General features: G+C 44.4%; 1 protein-coding gene across 2 annotated transcripts in view; it reads right to left on the reverse strand.

Annotated features, from left to right (window-relative positions):
• Window positions 1-23,044, reverse strand: part of LOC143028533 (chondroitin sulfate N-acetylgalactosaminyltransferase 1-like) — a 492,873-nt gene that overhangs the window by 292,175 nt on the left and 177,654 nt on the right. The gene's annotated exons all lie outside the window — the stretch shown is intronic.

Raw genomic sequence — 23,044 nt, forward strand, 5'->3', positions numbered from 1 at the left:
AGGAAGGTGAGGAAGGGGAGGAGGAAGAGGAGGAGGAGGAGGAGAAGGAGGAGGAGGAGGAGGAGGAGGAGGAGGGAAAAGGACGGTAGCAGTAAATTAAGACGAGGGTTGCCTTCTCTATGCAGTTCCCTGTGGTCTTAGGTTAGATTAGGTTAATCTATAGGTTAGGTTAGGTTAAGTTTGGCTATGTTAGGTTAAGATAGGTTATGTTAGATGAGGATAGGGTAGATTAGTTTATAGGCTATGTTAGATCTGTCGAGTTACAATGAGCTATGTTAGGATAGGATAGGTTAGGTTATAAGCTAGATTATGTTACGTTAGATTAGAATAGCTTAGGTTAGATTAGGAGAGGATAGGCTAGGTTAGGATACGTTATAGGCTACGTTAAGCTAAGTTAGGTTAGGTTATGTTACGTTAGGTTACGTTAGAATAATATGGGCTAGGTTAGGACAGGTTATAGGCTAAGTTAAGGTAAGTTAGGTTAGGTTATTGGCTAGGTTAGGGTATATAAGATTAGTTAACATAACCTCACATAGCCTAACCTAGCCAACAACATAACCTAATTTAACTTAACCAAACCTATAGTTAAGACTAATTAAGCTAGGTTAGGTTAGGCCAATTTAGGTTAGACTAAGGTTAGGCTAGGCTAGGCTAGGCTAGGCTTGACTAGGTTTGGTTAGACTAGGCTTGGCTAGATTAAGTTAGGTTACCACTGCCAAATATTGGCTGAATTTTTTCAGAATAGGGCCAAAACAACTGTGATTTACTGATGGAGCATGATGTGTCGCTCACAGCAACGGCGATACTCTCGTCTTAATTTACCGATTGGGAGGGGGGAAGCGTTGAGAGAGAGGGAGAAAGATATATATAGAGAGAGGGAGAAAGAGATAGATAGATAGAGAGAGAGAGAGAGAGAGAGAGAGAGAGAGAGAGGGAGAAAGAGAGAGAGAGGGAGAAAGAGATAGAGAGAGGGAGAGGGTGGGGAAGAGAGGGAGAGGGTGGGGGAGAGAGGGAGAGAGAGAGGGTGGGGAGGGAGAGAGGGGGAGAGAGAGAGAGGGGAGAGAGAGCGGGATAGAGAGAGAGGGAGAGGGAGAGAGAGAAAGACAGAGAGAAGAGAGAGAGAGAGAGAGAGAGAGAGAGAGAGAGGGGGGGAGAGAAAGGGGAAGAGAGCGGGAGAGAGAGAGGACGAAAGAGACAAAAGGGACGAAAAGGAGATAACAAACGAGGATCTGGAGAAAGTCCTGGTAGTGATTACCGGGTAATGGTAATACGATAACCGGGTAATGGTAATACCATTACCCCGTTGAGCGTAATTTCTCATTCAGCCAATCGTTACTCCCATCAGTCCTAATTCAAATATTTCCACAAGACAAAGTAACTAATTACCGCATTTGTTATAGTATTGGTCTGTAAATAATATAGGAAAGTTCAAATTAGCATTGTTATATTCACTACACACAAGCGCGGAAATGAACTCATTCCTATGCAAGTTTTCGGTAAAATCTGGGAAATGGTCAAAAGTAATTAATAACTACTGTGGCCGGAGAGAGAGAGAGAGAGAGAGAGAGAGAGAGAGAGAGAGAGAGAGAGAGAGAGAGAGAGAGAGAGCGAAAGATATATATATATATATATATATATATATATATATATATATATAGAGAGAGAGAGAGAGAGAGAGAGAGAGAGAGAGAGAGAGAGAGAGAGAGAGAGAGAGAGAGGGGGGGTATGAGGATGGGGAGGACTTGGAGAGGGATTGGGGGGGGACGTGGAGGGCGGGGAGGGCAGTGAGCCCCGAAAGAGCAACTCACAAAACGAATGGGGAACAGGAAATAGGGAACTTGACATGAGAATGGGACTTTGGGAAGAGGGTGGGTGTGAGAGGAGTGTGAGAGGGGAGAGAGGGAGAGAGGGAGAGGGAGAAGGAGAGGAAGGGGAGCGTAAATGAAGTGCCGAACGAATGAAAAAGGGAATGTATACTTTTCCTTTTCATGTCAAACGCCATTGTTTGCAGTGGTGGAGGAAGAGAGGGGGGAGAAGAGGGAGGGGGAAGGAGGGGGAGGAGGGGAGGGAGAATGAATGGGTAGTGGTAGGAAACGTGGATGAGGGAAGAGGAGAGAGCAGACAGGGAGGAGGGAAGAGGGAAATGGAGAGAGGGAGAAGTAGAGAGAGAAGAGGGGAGAAGAGAGAGGGGAGAGGGGAGAGGAGAGAGGGGAGAGGGGAGAGGGAAGTAAACGTGAGCGGACTTGGCCCACAAATAAAGGACATGTGGACCAGAGCTGTGGAAGACAGCGAGGTGGAAGAAACAGGTGGAAGAATGGTGGCTCACGCATTACCCAAGCCAGCTGCGGGTTCCTTTCTGGCCAGCAAGCAGCAGGTGGTCGAGAGCGGGTCGAGGGGCAGAAGCTCAGTCCTCCCCCCCCCACCCGCACCAGCCAGGGTGAAGGGTGACCTGGGGCGACTCTCCCACTCGACCTAAGATTGAAGTGTTGGAGGGCTCCCAGGTCTCAACTAATTTTGGTCGTCTATCGAGTGACGTCATGGCGAAGGTCACGTGGCGTAGTGAGGGTTGGTTACTTCCCTTCAAACAACGTGGCGTGGCAATTTTTTTTTTTTTTAAGCGTCAAACTATTTTTATTTTTCAGATAAGTGGGTGCCCCTCATCCAGACCCTCTCCCTCGACTGAATAAAATATTCTGCCGCTTACCAAAAAAATATGTTAAACCACGCTCCTCAATGGGGGGGGGACACCGCTGTTCATGGTGGTATGGGGGTGGTAGAATTGACAATGTGGCCGGTGGCTGTAATGATCTTTTTGTGGTGATGGCGATGATGTGTGATAATCTTGTGACGGTGGTAGTGGTTGTGATGATGTCGGTGATATTTTGTGTTATGGTGACGGTGATGTTGGTGATCATTATGTGGTGATGGTGATGGCTGTGATGCTGTTGGTGATATTTTTGTCGTGATGGTGGTGGTGGTGATGGTGTTGGTGTTTTTGTAGTGATGATGGTGGTGTTTGGTGGCCAGGGAGTCTTCTTGATTCGGAATGAGGTTTCCTCCTGGCCGCAGTGTGTGTGGAGGCTGTAACCTACATTAACCCTTTGTCACTAATATGTAACATGCCTTTCTTGCTAAGATCTTATGTTCACCGGTGAGTCATCTCGCTTATGAATAGACTTATTGTAATTATTTATTTACTAAAAAAGAGAAAACAAGAATCAAAGAACAAGAGCTTTCTTAAACTCTTCTTACTGGTCCTTATTACTAGAAGGTGCTCAGTAGTACCAACAATGGCATCCCAGGGCCATCCACTCTGGGTCTCCTGGAACAAAACTACAGTATCAGGTTTGATTCGGCTTGCAAGGACGGAATGGGCATGCGGGAGTGAGGGAGGGAGGGCTACCTAAGCGCCGTGGGAAAAGAAACGGGTTGGTGATAATCAATACAGGTAAGGAAATCTCGCGACGAGGACGGACGAGGCCAAGGACTCCAGAACATTGTGTGTGTGATTCATTATGGTCTTGGATCACGTGTTCGACTCGTGATCGACAGCTATTACCTTCCCGAAAGAGAGCTCAGAGCTCATATATGACCGATCTATGGGTAATATTGTGACCTTACACGCACACACACCCAACTCCCCGCTCACGAGTTGGAGTAACGATTCGTAGCGCAACGATACTGAAATTATTTCAGCCCTGGGCGGGATTCCAACTCGGACCGCCGTAGTGGCGGCCGCGGACGCTACCACTGCGCCGTCGAGTCGTGTGTGTGTGTGTGTGTGTGTGTGTGTGTGTGTGTGTGTGTGTGTGTGTGTGTGTGTGTGTGTGTGTGTGTGTGTTATATTTTGAAATTTTAAGCTTCTCTTGAACAAATACCTCAGCAACAGGCTCTAGTACTCATCATTGAGTTGTTTCTTTTGTTTCTTTACCCATTTTCGCGTTTACTCTCTCTCATTCTGCCTTATCTTAATCTATGTGCTATTCCTGCGTACTGCGATGGTGACGTAATCGGTAGCGTGTCATTCTCGCATTTGCCGAGTTACTGGTTCGAATCCCGCACTCATCTCCGATTCCCAAACAGTGAGTGCAGGTTACCTGTCCAAAGGCATAAGAGGGCAACGGTGACGGTTTCGGCGACAGCTACTCAGCGCCTCCTGGCGTGAGCCCTTCACGAAGAGTCGAAGAGTCTGCGGGGATGTTTTCATCGTGTTGTTGCTGAATCTCCCCGAGACAGAAATTTGATCAATCAGGGCGGAGCGGCGAACCGCAGGATCTCTGCAACTTTGCAAGTCCCCAATTATTCAGGCTAATGAAGCTTCAGGACTTCAGGACTTCGGAGTCAAGGTCGTCGCCCACGATTCAGAAAGAAGGAAACGTAAGGAATAGGAGGAGGAGGAAAAGGAGGAGGAGGAGGAGACGGGGTTGGAGGAAAAGGAAGTGGAGGAGAAAGAAAGGGGGAGGAGGAGGAGGAGGAGGAGGTGGAGAAAGAAAACTAGGAGGAGGAGGTGAAGGAGGAGGAGGAGGATATCCAACAGGAGACGGAGAGAAGAAGAATTTGAGAGGAAAGGAAGAGAGGCAGAAGGAGGGGGTAAATGTGTACGTGGCACATTATGATACAAGTTTTCCTTCATCGCCCTCCAAAGAAATATAAATGGATGTAATATATATATATATGTGTATATATATATATATATATATATATATATATATATGTATGTGTGCATGTATGCATATATAAACGTACAAAGTATATTCCCACTGCTATCTGTCATCTAGCTCTGGTCAGCAGGTTGTAGTTTTAAGGTTTCACACGCGCGCACACACACACACACACACACACACACACACACGTCTCGACGTTGCAGTGGTACCCTTCTCGACGGCTAGTTCAGCAATCCGAGTTGGAGTTCCACCCAGGATTTCAACTCTGGTGGCAAGGAGTTGTGTGTGTATGTGTGTGTATGTATGTATGTGTGTGTGTGTGTGTGTGTGTGTGTGTGTGTGTGTGTGCGTGTGTGTGTGTGTGTGTGTGCGTGTAAGGTCACAGCATTACCCATAGATCGGGCCATATACGAGATCTGAGCTCTCACCCTGAAGGGTAATAGCTGTCAATCACGAGTTTAACACGTAATCTATGACTGTAGTGGTGAATCACGCACGCGCACACACACTCACACACGACTCGTGGCGCAGTGGTAGAGTTCCTGGCTGTCACTACGGCGGTCCGGGTTCGAATCCCGCCCAGGGCTCAAATAATTTTAGTATCGCTGCGTTGCGAGTTGTTACTCCAACTCTCGTGGGCGGGGAGTTCGGGGTGTGTGCGCGTGTAAGGTCACAGCATTACTTATAGATCGGTCATATATGAGCTCTTGAGCTCTCTTCCGGTAGGGAAATAGCTGTCGATCACGAGTCCAACACGTGATCCAAGACCAAAGTGAATCACACACACACACGCGCGCGCGCTTTCCGGCTTCAGGAGTGGCCAATGCAGGCCACAGCGCGGCCCATGGCCCCGTCACGAGCCTCAAATGTGGAAGCGGTACCAAATAAGGCAAGTTCTTTCCTTGAATATGGCGTGCAGTGCGGACGGCGACAACACGGTCATGCTTACTCACGGTACGTCCACGATTATTCCCACGGTTATCCCACGTTTCTACATCGTATTCCGTTTTTTTTTTTTTTTAAACCGGGCTCGCTTTCCCCGCCGCCGCAATTAGCCTGCCATGTGATAACATCTTCATTTCGCGACACAAAACCGGCTCGTGTTATCGTCTCCATGACGGAACACGAGGACGAGGTCAACAATGTTTTCACAACACTGCGTATACAAAACAGGGTAATCTTACATTTCGACGAATGGGATCCTATATTTCAAAATGCGAAACTAGTGTGTGTGTGTGTGTGTGTGTGTGTGTGTGTGTGTGTGTGTGTGTGTGTGTGTGTGTAAGGTCATACAGCATTACCTATATATCGGGTCCTATGAGCTAGGAGTAATACATGTCGTTCACAAATACAGCACGTGATTCAAGACCATGGTAAACCACGCGTGCGCGCATGCACACACACACACACACGCACACACACATACATATACACACGAGGAAGAAGAGGAAGATTGATGTTGTTGGTGTTGGTGGTGATGATAATGATGATGATGATGATGATGATGATGTGATGATGATGATGATGATGGCGACAACGATGATGATGATAGTGAAGATGGCGACGACGATGATGATAGTGACGATGACGACGACGACGATTATGATAGTGACGATGACAACAACGACAACAACAATGATGATGATGATAACGACGACGATGATTATGAGTGACGACGACGACGATGATGATGATAGTGACGATGACACGACGACGATAATGATGATGAAGACGACGACGATGATTATGATAGTGACGATGACGACAACGACGACGATGATGATAGTGACGATGATGACGACGACGACGACGATGCGCGCAACGTTAATAAATGTGAGTGGAAATGTGCATTAGACGTTCCTTGGACCCCCATACATCTCGTCGCTCTCTCTGATGCATCTTTTCTTTACATTTCAAACAGGTCCATTCTTCTACACGTATGAATCTTTACAGACTTCTCTTTTCTTTATAACGCGCTCTCCCTTTATCTCTCTACAGCTCTTACGTTTTCACACTCTTGCTCTTTTTTCGTTTTCTCTTTCCTTTCTATTTTTATTATTTCTTCCTCTTTCTCCCCCCTCTCTATCCCATACCCTCTCCCCTCTTTTCCTTCCTTTTCGCTCTCTATTCCTCTCTTTCCATTCTCTCTCTCTCTCTCGGCTTCTCCCCTTTCTCCCCGCTCTCTGTTCCATACCCTCTCCCCTCTTTCCCTTCCTTTCCCCTCTCTTTCCATTCTCTCTCTCTCTCTCTCGGCTTCTCCCCTTTCTCCCCGCTCTCTGTTCCATACCCTCTCCCCTCTTTCCCTTTCTTTCCCCTCTCTATTCTTCTCTTTCTCTTTTTTCTCTCTCTCGCTCTGCTTCTCCCCTTTCTCCCTCCCTCTCCCCTCTCTATCCCTTCCCCTCTCCCCTCTCTCCCTTCCTCTCCCCTCTCTCTCCTCTTTCCCTCCTGTTCCCTCTCCTCTCTCCCTCTCCCCTTTTTCCCTCCCTGTCCCCTCTCCTCTCTCCCTCCCCTATACATTTCCCTCCCTGTCCCTTCTCCTCTCTCCCTCCCCTATGCATCTCTCCCTCTCTCTATATACCCCCCTCTCCCCTCTTTCGATCCCTGTCCCCTCTCCTCTCTCCTTTCCTCTCCCCTCTTTCCCTCCCTGTCCCCTCTCCTCTCTCCCTTCCTCTACCTTCTTTCCCTCCCTTTCTCCTCTCCTCTCTCTCTCTTCCCTCTCTCCCTTCCTTTCCCCTATTTCCCTCCCTGTCCTCTCTCCTCTCTCCCTCCCCAATCCATCTCTCTCTCTCTCTTTCTCTTTCTCCTTGGTCTCCCTGAACGATGCATCCGCTCACAATTTGCGGGGGATTCCAATGTTTCCGAGGCAGAGGCTGCACAACGACTCGCTGATCATCACATCTTTTTATTTTCTTCCTTTTTCTTTCATTTGCGAATTCAGAGCCGGACCACGATCTGCATCCTCGCGGTCCCGCAAGACAATGCCGGCCAGGACGCCAGTAGACTCGATCTCAGTTCTTTAAGACAAACACAATCGCTCCAGACATAACGACTCCCCCCCACCCCACCCCACCCTCACCCCCCTTTTTCAATTTGTCCTTCAGAAAAATGCATTAAAATGTTTTTTTATGGGATGCTATTTTTTCTAATCTCTCCTACCAGAACTATATAAAACTCGTCTTTAATTTTTTTATTTTTTCATCTATATATTATATACATATATACTTTTTTTATTTCCCCGATATTTTTCTTCTCTTTTGCTTGTTCTGTCAGAACCACATATATTTTTTTCTTCTTCTTTCTATGGAATGCTATTTTTCATTCGTTCTGCCGGAACCATATTTTTCTTTCCACGGGATGCTGTTTTTTTTCTTCTCTCTTTCTTTTCAAGTTTATTCTCCAACATAATTTTTCTTATTCACTCTGCTAGAACCATATACGACCCCTCTTTTTTATTATCATTGTTATTTTGTTTTTTCACGGAATACTACTGTGCTGCCTTTCAGTCTCGACTACTCAAGACGGCGACGGCGACGGGGTGCGCGTCGGAGAAGAGAGAATACGCAGCTCGCACACCGAAGCAACTGGTTGCATGAAACCGATCGCGGGGCGTAACATTGTGTGTGTGTGTATGTGTGTGTGTGTGTGTGTGTGTGTGTGTCTGTGTGTGTGTGTGTGTGTATGCATGTGTGTGTGTGCATGTGTGTACATGTGTGTGCATGTGTGCGCGTGTGTGTGTGTGTGTATGCATGTGTGTGCAGGTGTGTGCATGTGTGTGCATGTGTGCGCATGTGTGTGTGTGTGCATGTGTGCGTATGTGTATTTACCTAGTTGTATTTTACGGGAAGGGGAGCTATGCTCGTGGTGTCCCGTGTGTGTGTGTGTGTGTGTGTGTGTGTGTGTGTGTGTGTGTGTGTGTGTGTGTGAATGTGTCTGCACGTGTGCGTGTGTATGTGTGTGTGTGTGCACGTGTGTGTGTGTCTGTGCGTGTGTGTGTGTGTGTGTGTGTGTGTGTGTGTGTGTGTGTGTGTGTGTGTGTGTGTGTGTGTGTGTGTGTGTGTGTGTGCATGTGTGTGTGTGTGCATGTGTGTGTGTGTGTGTGTGTGTGTGCATGTGTGTGTGTGTGTGTGTGCATGTGTGTGTGCGCGCCCGTGTGTGTGTGTGTGTGCATGTGTGTGTGTGTGCATGTGTGTGTGTGTGTGCATGTGTGTGTGTGTGTGTGTGTGTGTGTGTGTGTGTGTGTGTGTGTGTGTGTGTGTGTGTGTGTGTGTGTGTGTGTGTGTGTGTGGTGTGTGTGTGTGTGTGCGCATGTGTGTGTATGTGCCCAACCTCCCTCTGGATCGAAAGGTCGCTTGTCGACCTCTTACTTTGTCACTATCTTCGAACAAGTCAGACTACGACACCAAAAGAAAACTCAAGTGACGAACTTTTTCAAATGTACACAAAAGGGAGAAACAGGATTCCTATCCAAACATGGGCCTCTCCGAGTGTGCCCCGTCCCATTGATTCCATTCAGGGGAGGGACGAGTGACACCTGGTCAAAGAAAACGGGGCCTGAAGACCCAGCACGACCACAAGAAATGAACGGAAATGACACTGGTTACCTGGAAGAAACGAAAGGAAATGACGTGACGTTTAATTGTTTATGTGGTTTCGTAGCCTAATCGATGCTGTAAGCAATATCTCCCGCGGCGGAACAGCACCCTTGGCCTTTCTGCTACGCGGACGATGTAATATCCAATATCCTTTCCGCTCCTCAAGGGCGGTCGACGGGAAACGCAGCATCTGTCGTAATTCTTCAGCGGAAACGATGCAGAGAGCAATATGGCCGCTCCACGGGGGCAATACTCCCTAAGACTGATGCACGATCCCTGAGACTCGTATTTCTATCGTTCAGAAGCCGTGGGGATGATTAATGCTATGCAGCACCGGCCTGTACCCACCCAAAGGCGAGAGGTTTTCCAAAAGGATAGAAACGCTAGTAAACTAAAAAAGGTCTCCTATCGGCATGCTCAGCCTTTGTAATCCTTTGTAACAACATCCAACCCAACCAGTTATCCCCGTCTTCTGTTAAGTATGAACTGTGCAACATCCATCTTCTTTTCGGTGTAATCCATGTAATGATGCATATTACAGACACTCACTCTCATCCGGAGAGATCTGAGAAAAAAAAAACGTTGCATGGACCACTGACAGACCTGTTAGTCCCGTGTCATACTCTCCGGCCCAGCCGTTGCGGCTCCAGGACAATTTCCCCGGGAGGACAATTTCCCCCCGTTGTCAATTTCCCCCCGCTGACAATTAAAATAATACAAATACAAAGTTAATTTTATTCAAAATTTTATTTATAAAGCCAAAGAGTAAAGATACATTTAGTTGCAAAGAATAAGAATAAGCTTAGTTTTATTTAAAAACTTAGATTAATTATACGTAATTCCTTATATCTGCGCTGTTCGCACTCTTATGATAAAACACTGTGCTAAATCTTTTTGCTTGACATACATGCAACCTCCAAACACTAATTTGTCACGTCCCTTTTCACTCTTAGAAATGCATGCTCATGGGTTATGAAAAAAAAAAATAATAAATAAATAAATAAATATATAAATAATATATATATATTTATATATATATATATATATATATATATATATATATATATATATATATCCTAAACTCACCAGGAATAAACCACTTCACAACGTAAAGAGCCCAACAGAATGAATCCCTGACGCGATGGAGCAAAAGTTTAAATACTGTTCACTGGGAAATGGTAAGCTCTTCTAAAATCTATAAAAACATTGACAGAAGGTTCAATACAAATCCGCTTAGTTTTAGATTTTGCCGATGCAAATGGTATGTATAATATATTATGTAATAACACAGAGACTTTGAGAACAATTTTTAGTGACATTAGATCCGCTTATCGTCTTAGGTTTAGATTTTGCCAATACAAATATTACATATATTATATAACACAAGAGACTTTACATTATTAGATTATGAACAATTTTTAGTGTATATCAGTCAAATGTCAACGGGGGAAATTGACATCAAAGGGTAATTGTCCTAGGAGGCAAATGTCCCGGGGGGCAATTGACAGCGGGGGAAATTGTCCTCTGGAGGAAATTGTCCTGATACGAGCCGTTGCGGTGGGTGTGTGTGTGTGTGTGTGTGTGTGTGTGTGTGTGTGTGTGTGTGTGTGTGTGTGTGTGTGTGTGTGTGTGTGTGTGTGTGTGTGTATGTGTCATTAGACTCTAAAAGCTATGAGAGTATTTTAACCAGGTGGTCATTATATCAAGTTCTGGCTGATGTCGCCAGGCGATTTTATTAAGCTAATAGAACTTTCAAACATCATCTGGCCGCGTCCGGTACCGACGTACAATGTGACACCGGCCTCAGTTGTGGTCCTGTGATATGGACGTCGGGGAGAATCATCTCCCCACCAGCCATTTTCAAAACCTATCACCCCAATCTCATCTCTGTCAATTTCGACTATCCCCCCCTACTATCCCACATAAGGAACTACTAACCAGCGACTATTATTCTCCTTCTTCCACACTAGTACAACATATACATAGTGTGTGTGCCCATGTGTGTGTGTGTGTGTGTGTGTGTGTGTGTGTGTGTATATGTGTGTATGTGCCTGTGTGTGTGTATGTGTCCGTGTGTGTGTGTGTGTGTGTGTGTGTGTGTGTGTGTGTGTATGAGCCCGCGCGCGCGCGCGCGTGTGTGTGTGTGTGTGTGTGTGTGTGTGTGTGTGTGTGTGTGTGTGTGTGTCCGTGTGTATTTGTGTGTATGTGTCCGTGTGTATTTGTGTGTATGTGTCCGTGTGTATTTGTGTGTATGTGTTCGTGTGTATTTATGTGTATGTGTCCGTGTGTATTTGTGTGTATGTGTCCGTGTGTATTTGTGTGTATGTGTCCGTGTGTATTTGTGTGTGTATGTGCCTCTGTGTGTATGTGCCTGTGTGTGTGTGTGTGTGTGTGTGTGTGTGTGTGTGTGTGTGTGTGTGTGTGTGTGTGTGTGTGTGTGTGTGTGTGTGTGTGTGTGTGTGTGTGTGTGTGTGTGTGTGTGTGTGTGTGTGTGTATGTGTGTGTAAAAGTTCCACGGACAATTACTGGCTACTGAAGACCTGCGGCCTTCCGGTCAAGAAAACTCGAGACGAGTTTACCATCATTATTCTCTTACGTTCGCGGAAGCCAACGAGAACCCAACGACCTGTGATGGGCTTCCAGAGGACCACGAGTGGCGTCCTGTCTTTTCTTCCGGGGCCGAACTCCCCTACGAACGTCGTAGGATCGCAGACCCACACTTCAACCTCAATCCCCCATTTCCACGGCCGAAACCATCAACTGCAACAACAGCAGTAGGTTCATCACCACCACCACCACTTCCACTAGACCCGTCCTCCCCCAGCCTCACCACTACCTCCAATAGATCCTCCACCCAGCCTCAACATCATCATCACCACCTCCACCACCATCAGAAACAACACCACCATCATTACAGCCACCACTGCCACCATCCACCCAGCTTCACCACCACCTGAAGAAAGACGGAGTGAGCGTCTGACGTGTATTGCAGAGAGCGGTGTGTGTGTGGGGGGGGAGGGGGGCAACCACTCTCACTTGCCCCGCTGCCTTGTCTTGCCACTCAGGGGCCCAAGATGTCGTTGAACAATGGGGAGGAGAGGATGGGGGGAGGAGGGGATCGGGAGATGAGGGGATGGTGGATTGGGGATTGGGGATGAGGGGATCGGGGGGGAATGGGGAGGGCAGTTCCCCCCAAGGCGCAGCAATCACACTGTCGCCCCTGAGCCAAGACCGTTCCAGAAGTCGTGAAACTGGCTCAGTACATCAACCAGCTTGGGAGTTTTCATTCTTCTACTCCCTCAACCCCACTCCTGCTCTCTCTCCTTCCCTCTTTCTGTCTCCCTCCTTCCCTCGCTCCTTTCTTCCCTCTCTCCTTCCCAACCTCTTTCCCTCTCTCCTTCCCTCCCTCTTTCTCTCTCCCTTCTTCCTTCTCTCCCTCCCTTCCTCCTTCTCTTCCTCCTTTCCTCTCTCCCTCCCTTCCTCCTTCTCTCTCTCTCTCTCGTCCCAGTACGGGACATTAACTGTTTAAAAGTTATGTCGTCATTATTTTTAGGATCTTTAGTGACATCCCCAACGGACCAGTCAGGTAGTATTCTTTTAGAATTGTAAGCTAAATCCAACTTTGCCAAAGAATACTAATAAATCTTCGTGAACCACACAGTCCCTTCAGGTTCGACTCGCTAACTTAACAGAAAACAGTTACTGTCATCCTTGGGCAAGGGATTTGTGTGTGCGTGTGCGTGCGTGCGTATGTGCGTGTGTGTGTGTGTGTGTGTGTGTGTGTGTGTGTGTATGCGTGTGTGTGCGTGTGTGTATTCACCTTGGTCTTTGGATCACGTGTTGGACTCGTGTGCGTGCGTGTGTGTGTGTGTGTGTGTGTATGCGTGTGTGTGCGTGTGTATGCGTGTGTGTGTGTGTGTGTGTGTGTGTGTGTGTGTGTGTGTATGCGTGTGTGTGCGTGTGTATGCGTGTGTGCGTGTGTATGCGTGTGTGCATGCATGTGTGTGCGAGTGTGTGCATGCGTGTGTGCGCGTGATGTGTGTGTGCGTGTATGCGTGTGTATGCGTGTATGTATGTGTGTGTCTGTATGTGTGCGTGCGTGTGTGAGGTCACAATAGTACCTGCACATTGGTCCATACACATGAACCGAGCTCTCAGCCACCGATCACGAGTCTAGCACGTGATCCAATACCTTGACGGTGAGCCGCGCGCGCCGGGGGCCGCACGAGGACCGTTCGTTATTCCTCGTACAGCAAACGGTCGACATTTCCGGCGCAGCTGCTGACAACGCTTTTAACGGTCTTAACGGTCTTTCTTCGTTATTTATTGGAGCGGGCCGGATGCCACAAACTTTCTTGGCAAAAGTGGTTAACGGACCCAACGCCCCCCCTCCCCCCCTTCCCTCCCCCGGGGTATGCATCATGCCATCTGCCCGACGCAAACCATCTATCACAAGCGCACCTGCAACACCTGCAGTTGCAATCCATCATGGGCACACATGTGGTACCTCAGGCGGTTGCACGTGCGCCCCCCTTCTCCACCTTGGGGGGAGTAATTCATCTTGCAGCTCCAGGCAAACTCCCCATTCCATCTGATGTAAGGTAAAACTGCCTCCCCCCCCACTCCCCCGACCCTTAACCGCAGGCAGGCGAGGCAGTCCAATACACCATCAACCGCAAGTCTGAGAGAGAGCGGTCGATTTGCACATTGGCCATATCTTCTACCCCAGAAGAACTTACTTTGGCTTCTGTGGCCGCGAAGTCCAGAAGAAAGGAACAAAACAAGCGACATGACGTCACGCGTTAGGAGCACACGGCAATACAGGAGGCCCAGTCAGTCCCGGGTCGCGGTGTTTTTGGGAGCAATTTTCCCCTGAAACCGAAGCACCAATAAATAGCTTCATCATTAACCTCTTGAGCGCGGCGGGTCAAGCTTAATCATCGACCTCTGGTGTGCGGCCGGCCTACTTATCCATTCGAGCCAGTCACGGTGACTTGTGGCAAACATCATGAATAACCTTGCTTGCTGTGCCGGCATTTTTTTTTCATGTAATCTTATCTATGTTATTCGTCTACATTAATTATTTACTCACTAATCTATTGGTATATTTTATCCATATCAATCATCTACATTATTTATTCACTCATTTATTCATCCATTTATCTTTGATATTTTCTATATTGTTCATTTACTCGTTTATTTATTGATCTATTTCATCCATGTTATGCATCTACATTATCTATCAACTCATTCATTCAACCATTTATCCCTGTTATCTTTATCATTTATTCCCCATCCATTTTACCCATGTTATTTATTTACATCATCTATCCACCCATTTATTCATTCATTTATCTATCTATGGATGAGATGCAAATAGTCTCTGGGTCCTTTGTCCCAACACGACATCACAGCGTCAGCGTCCCATGGATAGGATTACAGACATTACACCGTATCTACAGACACAACAGACATTACACCGTATCTACAGACACAACAGACATTACACCGTATCTACCCGCACCCTCTAACCCACCTAAAAACCCTGTCTACGCTGGTGTTACAGGACTTTGCGTCTATTAATTATGCACGGCTTCATTAGTATCCAAAGATTTGTACCCCGCGTAAAAAATAATGAATAAAAAATTATATACACAGATGAACAAGCAAACAAACATATACATGATTAAATAAACAAATAAATGAACATCTACATAAGCAATTAAATATGAATTAAATTAATTAAACGAGTAACTAAATAAGCAGTTAAATAGACAAATAAAATAAATTGATAAGTAAAACAAAAATAATGAATATAAAGATAAATAAAACAAATAAATATCCAAAGCGCAACCCAACACTGCCACGATCAAGAATACATAAACACTTCGGAGCTTCTAAAGACCCCTTCTGGACAATAGTGGTCCTCGTTTCGCCTTTTTGATGATTGATGGTCCCATGTAAGAAAATGAAATAAAACATACAGAAACGAAATGGCCAGGTTAGATTAGGTCGGCTTTTTGAACAATAGGAGGTCCCCGTTTTGCCCTTTTGAAGAATAATGGTCCCATATAAGAAAGAAAGAAAGAAAAAATAGTCAGGTTAGGTTTGGTAGACTATTTGAACAATAAGTCCCAATTTCGCCCTTTTGAAGAACAAGGAGCCCGATTCTTCAAAACTTCAAACTATTTTCACTCAAAGCAATATATGCACTCAGAAGTGAAGTTATCAGTTCGTTCCTGAACTAATGTATACATCCACTTCCCAAAGGAGCCTCCTTATGATCACGTGACGTATTCAAACAGTTCGAGACTATGTGACTAACAGTGGTATTCGTAAAAGAAAAATCTTTCCTTATATCTTGTATAAATCCTTGGAAGGGAAAGATTTATATATGGAAAGAATTCTTTTAAGAATACCACCGTAAGATTCTTACGGTGGTATTCTTAAAAAAAATCCTTATACAAAATTTTTCCCTTCCAAGGCTTATATAAGATTTATATAAGGAAAGGTTTTTTTTAAGAATATCACCGTAAGTCTGAATAGTACAAGGCCTGGTGGTAATATAGATTACTATTCCCGATCATTGTTTAGCTTAGCCTGTCAGCCATTAACTTGATCTCACTTAATTACGTTGCCCATGTCAAAAAAAGGTCATGAGAAGCAGAAAGGTTAGCAAGAAAACAAAAATGAGAACATACAACATTGTAATTAGACCAACATTGTTATATGACCAAACAAGGAAAAAGAAAACTTGAAGTCTTTGAAAACACCATTATTAGAAGAATTCTGGGCCCAGTGTATGATGCGGAATCGGGAGAATGGAGACGAAGGCACAATAGGGAAATTAGAGAACAGACAGGACAACAAATGCTGCATAATGTCGCAAGTGGGAGAAGGGCAAGGTGGGCCGGTCACTGTGCCAGGATGGAGCCAACAAGATGGCCAAAAATGGTGATGGAGGGAAGTATAAGGGGTAGACGCCCCCTGGGAAGACCTAGGTACCGGTGGAGCGATGGAGTGGCGAATGACGTGGCCCGCATTAACCTTGACCTACAAAATTGGAGGGAAACAGCGGAGGACAGATTGGTCTGGGGAGGCATAATAGTGAATGCGGTCAAAGGACTGCAGTCCTGATAGCCATTGGAGTAAGAGTATGTATGTCAAAAAAGGTCTCAAAGTTTGGTGAGCAAATTGAATATCTACTTGACTAGAGAGATATATACACCGTTGCAATCCTCCCAATCGTGGGTGTACAAGTGTACAGCCATGTGTAGTACATGTTAACGTGGGGGCGTGTGCAATGTATTACGGGTATGTGTACAGCAGGGTGTTAAAGTTCGGTTTGGGATAGAAGCGTTGGAAGAGTACAAATCATAATAATTTCGACTTGTAATGGACTCACACGGAAAAAAAAGCGAAATAATATAACACGGTTGTCAATGCAGCATCACTTTCTCCTTCCCTCCCTCTCTCTCTTTCTCTCTCTCTCTCTCTCTAAGAAATAAAATAAATTATAATTATTAACGATTCGGTTTAACGTCGTAAACTCCCCTACCAGGAGGCTAGAACGGTGCCCCTTACAGAGGACTTTGCATTTTATTATAATCATCATTCAATGAAGCATGCCCTTGGTCCAACTCGCTGGTGGCAGGCTCGACATAGTAATCGATACTGAGCACTCATAATCAAGACTTCAAGACTTCGTTGGAGAATGGCGAACCCCTCGCACAGGCTCTTGTAATCCATCCATCCATCCACCTATCCATCAATCCATCAACCCATCAATCAATATCAAGGCTCTTGTAAAGGCCCAATTACCTATTCTCCTAACTACCTGTGTTCTGCACGTTACGAGAACCGACCCCTTAACTTTTGTCATATTTTCGTACAAATTCTTTCTTCTGCGGGTCTTCAGGCGATTTCATTCATCTCAGGGAACCCCAGTCTTCTCCCCCCCCTCCACCACCCCCCGCCATTTTAAGAAAGGAGCTGTGTCTCGCCGCACTGCTTATGAGCCGGCCGGGGGTCAGGGATATTGGATGGGTGAGTGCATGTTTGGCTATCTACCTCCCTTATAAGGGTGAACAAACCTTTTGATATATAGACATAGTTTTAAGGGCTTAAAAACAAACGCTGAATGAAGCTAGACTTCAGCATGAAGTGCCTTAGAATATGGAAGACTTCACTTCCAGAACCTTTTAAAAACTAAATCCCTAAAACCTAAATTCCTTAAATTCCTAAGCTCCTAAAATCAAGGGTCACGTGCATTGGTCTTCCATTTTCCAGAAGACATTTTTGGATCCAAGAGAACCAAACGTACTCCTATGGGATAGTGTCTGCATATTCTATGCAGCCGATTTCTTATGAATTGGACGTTATCTCCACTATTAAAAACAAATAGATATAGAAAATAGGGAAATAAATGAATAAATACTTAAATAAGAAAATATCTCAATAAGAAACTTAATAATAAAAAAGTAAATTAACAAATAAAAAGTTCAATTGGAACGTCTAATATTCCTCTTTTACATTACCCTCAGCAAGAACAACAACAATGGGAATAGAAGCAACAACAACAATAACAACAACAACAACAACAACAACAACAACAACAACAACAACAGCCCTTGCCAGAGGACGAGGCCGCGCTTGTCATGCAGCTGAAATCCAAGCCCGAAGTGCTTTCCGTTTTCCTGCCCAAAAGGGACGAACAGAATACCTTTAAGGAATTTGCCCTAGGTGGCACCAGGCGATTTTATTCAGCTCAGATGAACCCCTTGTCATTACACGTTGTACAGAAGCAACACAAATTCAAAACCAGAGGGACAGTTTCTGTTATGTTACTGTGGTACACATTCTTCAACCACGCTACTATAATATCCATACTCAAGGGTCCCTTCGTATGTGTGTGTGTGTGTATATATGTGTACATATATATATATATATATATATATATATATATATATATATATATATATATATATATACAGACACATACATATATCAAATACCCGAATAAGGCTGGATGCATAACATGAGCTTAATCAAAAAGGTTACAAAACATAAGAACATAAGAATGAAGGAGAATGCAAGAGACCATAAGGCCAGCACTAGGTAGATCCATGTCCAATTGTTTCAGCGCTCGCTACATGGTTACTAAGTCTATTCCCTTTGTTAACCACTCTCAGAAAACCAGTTCTTGCTTATTTCCTTCTTAAACCTAAATTTATCAATTTTATACCCATAACTACGAGTCTTGCCTTGCTGTCTTAATATGATGACCTTGCCTGTTATTGAAGAGCATACGCCAGGAGGCACTGTGCAACAGCTCTTACAAAGGCTGACATTGTAGGATAGGGTAATTATGATCCGGCCAAACCACCTCGGATCCAACTGACAGAGTAATCTAAACTGCGCCGGGTTCAGATGCAGGTCTAAGTCACGGGCCTATACGACCGTAGCAAACCGCAGGAATTACGTTGGTGCAGGAATTGCATATGTTAGAGCCGGCGACTCCCCTCCCCCCCCCCCAACCCCGCCAATACCGCTCCGCCCAGACGCCAACCCCAGCTTGGCCGCGACAATATTCCACCACCCGAGAGTTGGAGACCCGTCGCTGTGTGTAACACTGAGAGACACAGCACGACTTTGTCCACAAGGATAGAAGCGGTGGAAACCTACAGCCCATAGCAATGGGGGAGACTGCAAGAGGCCCTAAGGCCTACACTAGGCAGTTCCCTGTCCCTTACTACCTGTCATCGCCATCCATAAAGTTCTCATCTTCTTTTAAAACAACCAACTGTATGAGCGTTCAATATATTGTTTCTTAGTATATTTCATTCGTTAACCACTAGGATAGAAACGCTTGTCAACTAGAATCTATAAAAACCAACAATTGGAGAGACACTCAAATTTATGGAGAAAGATTACTAAACAGTACTGATAAATATTGTTCCTTGTTGTTTAAAGTCACCGTGTAATATAATTTTCCTGAAATATTAAAAATGTATTGTGGCATTTTCTTATTATTCATCATTACTTGTTACTATCGATGTATTTTGGGCAACTGGATTATTGGTATCCATTATCTAAGAGATTATAAAACTTCTGTACACAGTATGAGATAACAACTCGTGTGTAAAAGAGAGAGAGAGAGAGAGAGAGAGAGAGAGAGAGAGAGAGAGAGAGAGAGAGAGAGAGAGAGAGAGAGAGAGAGAGAGAGAGAGAGAGAGGAGAGAGTGAGAGAGACTCGGGGAGAATAATTTGTCTAACTTATTTTATTTTCTCAATTCTTTCGAAAATTCCGAACAAAATCCTGAGAGCACTTTTCATAAAGGCCACAGAGCCTGCTGGTGCAACACAAGGTATAAATCTTCTCGCCACTCCACCGAACACACGGAGTGCTTCCACTCCCGTCTCCCCCATTTTCTCCTCTTCTTCCACTCGGCTGTGGAAGAGAAACAGTCGAGGGAATGTGAAAAAAATATATAAAACACACACGAGTTTACACGCAATTCTTTCACACACAAGCACGCAGGCACATACATACATATATATGCCAAGGTTTTTTTTCCCTTACGAGGGAGGTAGCCAAAGTCAGAGGCATAAATCCACTTCCACACATTTCATCCCCCACATACTCCACTCCCACTCACCACCTCTTCTTTCTCTTTTCTTAGCTCCTCATGGATGACGGGTCATCTCTGCATCTCGCCCGCTGCCCTCGGCCAGAATCAACGCAGCTAGACACAGCAAGCACATATGCGTAAAAAAAAAATGTGGCCAGAATAAAGGCTTTCAAGACAAAAACCCTCCCCAACGGGTTGTTCAAGAACCTCCTTCACCCTGTGGGCAGGAAGGGAAGGCTCTGGGACCTGAATAAACCAACGTCTCGATCACCAGAATAAAAACTTTAAAGACGATGACGCCATCAGGATTCTCTCGACCTAGAATGTACATCTGACACCGCCTCCATTTACACACACACACACGCAGGCACACACACACACACACACACACACACACACACACACACACACACACACGCACACACACACATACACACACACACACACACCTCTGGGTTGAAGATTTACGGCGAGTACGAGTCCTTTATGACCGAGTATATTTATTCGTATCGTAAATGTTTGGAGTCGAGAAATACACTCGCTACACACCTTCGCAAGAAACTAGCCGCAACAGTAGCATTGTTACTGTGCACTCATGCATGCACGGTGGTGTGTGTGTGTATGTGTGTGCGCGCGCGCGAGCGTGTGTGTATGCGTGTGTAGGTGTGTGTGAGCGTGCGTGCACGCGTGTATGTGTGTGTATGTGTCTGTGTTTGTGTGTGTATGAGCGTGCGTGCATGTATGCGTGTGTGTGTGTGTGTGTGTGTGTGTGTGTGTGTGTGTGTGTGTGTGTGTGTGTATGCGTGTGTGTAGGTACGTGTATATGACCTCTAAACTCCTAGCAAACTGACCTATTTCTCGGTCGGAATAGAATCACCCGACGTCAGTTCGCCTACACAGGAGAGCGCGCCCCCGGCACCACGGGCTCAGGTATAGAGTAGTGTACCCACAGCACACACGAAGAATGGGTGCCGTAATTCACCTCCAGCCCGCAGGAAGACAAACGATTTGGGGAAACGTTTTTGGTATACAATATGGAGGACGCTATCAGGTGTATCCAACGTTATTTTGGGAGAAGGGGGGGGAGCGTACACAAATGAGGTTTTTTAATCAAAATGCAACCGAAAGGGGGCGTCAGACCCTCTCCCCCCCCAAAAAAAAACAAAAAAAACAGCTCCACAAAAAAGTTGGTACTACCTTTTTAATTATAACTTCCCATTATTTACCTGTTTATCATTTAGCATTATCTATTTATTTTATATGTTCATTTATCTATCTAATTGTTTATTCATTTATATATTTTCTATTAATTTTTTTCATACCCGAACCTAGTTATGGACCAAAAGCGTCTCGTGTCGTCACGTTCTTCCTTTGTAACCCTGAGCAAACATCCCGGCGACAAACAGAACACACGCTAAAGTATTGCCCGGAACGGAGGGAATCTCATCAAGCTTCTGGCATACAAATGTACACAGTTAACTCTACGCGTGGACTGCACGTTGATGAATACTCGCAATTGCAAATCGGCTGCATATGCAATTAATTGTTCCCAGAGATGAACTATGTTGATATTACGCGAGAGTTAACAAGTGGGCGACGGCTGGCCGTTCTCCACTCACCTCTCCTTCAGGTCGTTCGCGTAGAGGCGTCACAACGAGGCACCAACCCTGCGAAGAAGAACATCTGTGATAACTAAAAATAAACAATGTATGGGAAAAATAACTACAGTTTTATTTAAATAATGTCACAATGCTTATGTTAGAATTTTTTATACCAATATTTTATATATATATATATATATATATATATATATATATATATATATACATATATATATATTATATATATACATACATATATATATGTATATATATATATATATATATATATATATATATATATAATATGTATGTATATATATAATCATGAAGAACCCACAGTCGGAATAAAAGGAAACTTAGAAGAAAGTATGGCTTCTATATTTCGGCTATCGCTATTAGCCGAAATATAAGAATTTATACTTTCTTCTAATTTTCCTTTTATTACGACTATGGGTTCTTCGTGATTATTATTTACAAATGTGCTACAACATTTTTTCTAAGTAATATATATATATATATATATATATATATATATATATATATATATATATATACATATAAATGCTCGATTTTTTATTCTGAATAACAGTTGACATTTCACTCGGTGCTCTATGTATTATATATAAAAGAGAGAGATAGAGATAGAGAGAGAGAGAGAGAGAGAGAGAGAGAGAGAGAGAGAGAGAGAATATTAATTATGTAGAGTTTGCACGGCATTCGTCGATAGCAGTACTGGTCTCGTGTGAATTTCTACCAGTGCCAACTTTGACACCAATAACATGTGATAAAAAACAATCAACGCACTGTACAAGCAACAGCACCTTGCGACTGGGCTCCTGAGAACAATAAGATCAGTCGCCGGTGCACGGAGGAAGGCAGATATTTTTCAGGCACCCCCCCAAACGTGACCCAGTGGAACCTTGGAAAAAGATTATATATATATATATATATATATATATATATATATATATATATATATATATATATATATATGTATATCATATATATATATATATTATATATATATGTATATTATATATATATATATATATATATATATATATATGCAAGTATTTACATCACCGTGATACAAAAATGTAAAATAACCACAAGAGAAAGGAAACTTGTAGTAAGTACTTTCGTATATAGCAGTTTCCCTTCTCCTGTGGTTATTTTGCATATATATATATATATATATATATATATATATATATATATATATATATATATATATATATATATATATCGCTGTTGGATATTCAGTATATTTCTATATACAGTCCAGTTCCACTGTAATTAAATTGGTTATTGTCGACAATCATGTATTCATGCAACTGCAATGGGAGATGCGTTTGCATAGCTCTGTTATAGCACGACCTGTTATGGCACGAGTGTCGTGTCACAGTGCCATACAGTCGGCGTGCCTGATGGAGACTCTCGATATTGGCCCCCTTCATGTCACTCCGCCATCTGAATAAAATCTGCGTCTCGCTGCATTGCCTATAACCCGAGCAGTGTGGCAGGAGGGAGGGAAGACCCTTCCTCTACGAGGTGAA

The sequence above is a fragment of the Oratosquilla oratoria genome, chromosome 9, assembly GCF_046742065.1.
Source record: "Oratosquilla oratoria isolate Oo_2021 chromosome 9, ASM4674206v1, whole genome shotgun sequence".
Classification (NCBI taxonomy): domain Eukaryota; kingdom Metazoa; phylum Arthropoda; class Malacostraca; order Stomatopoda; family Squillidae; genus Oratosquilla; species Oratosquilla oratoria.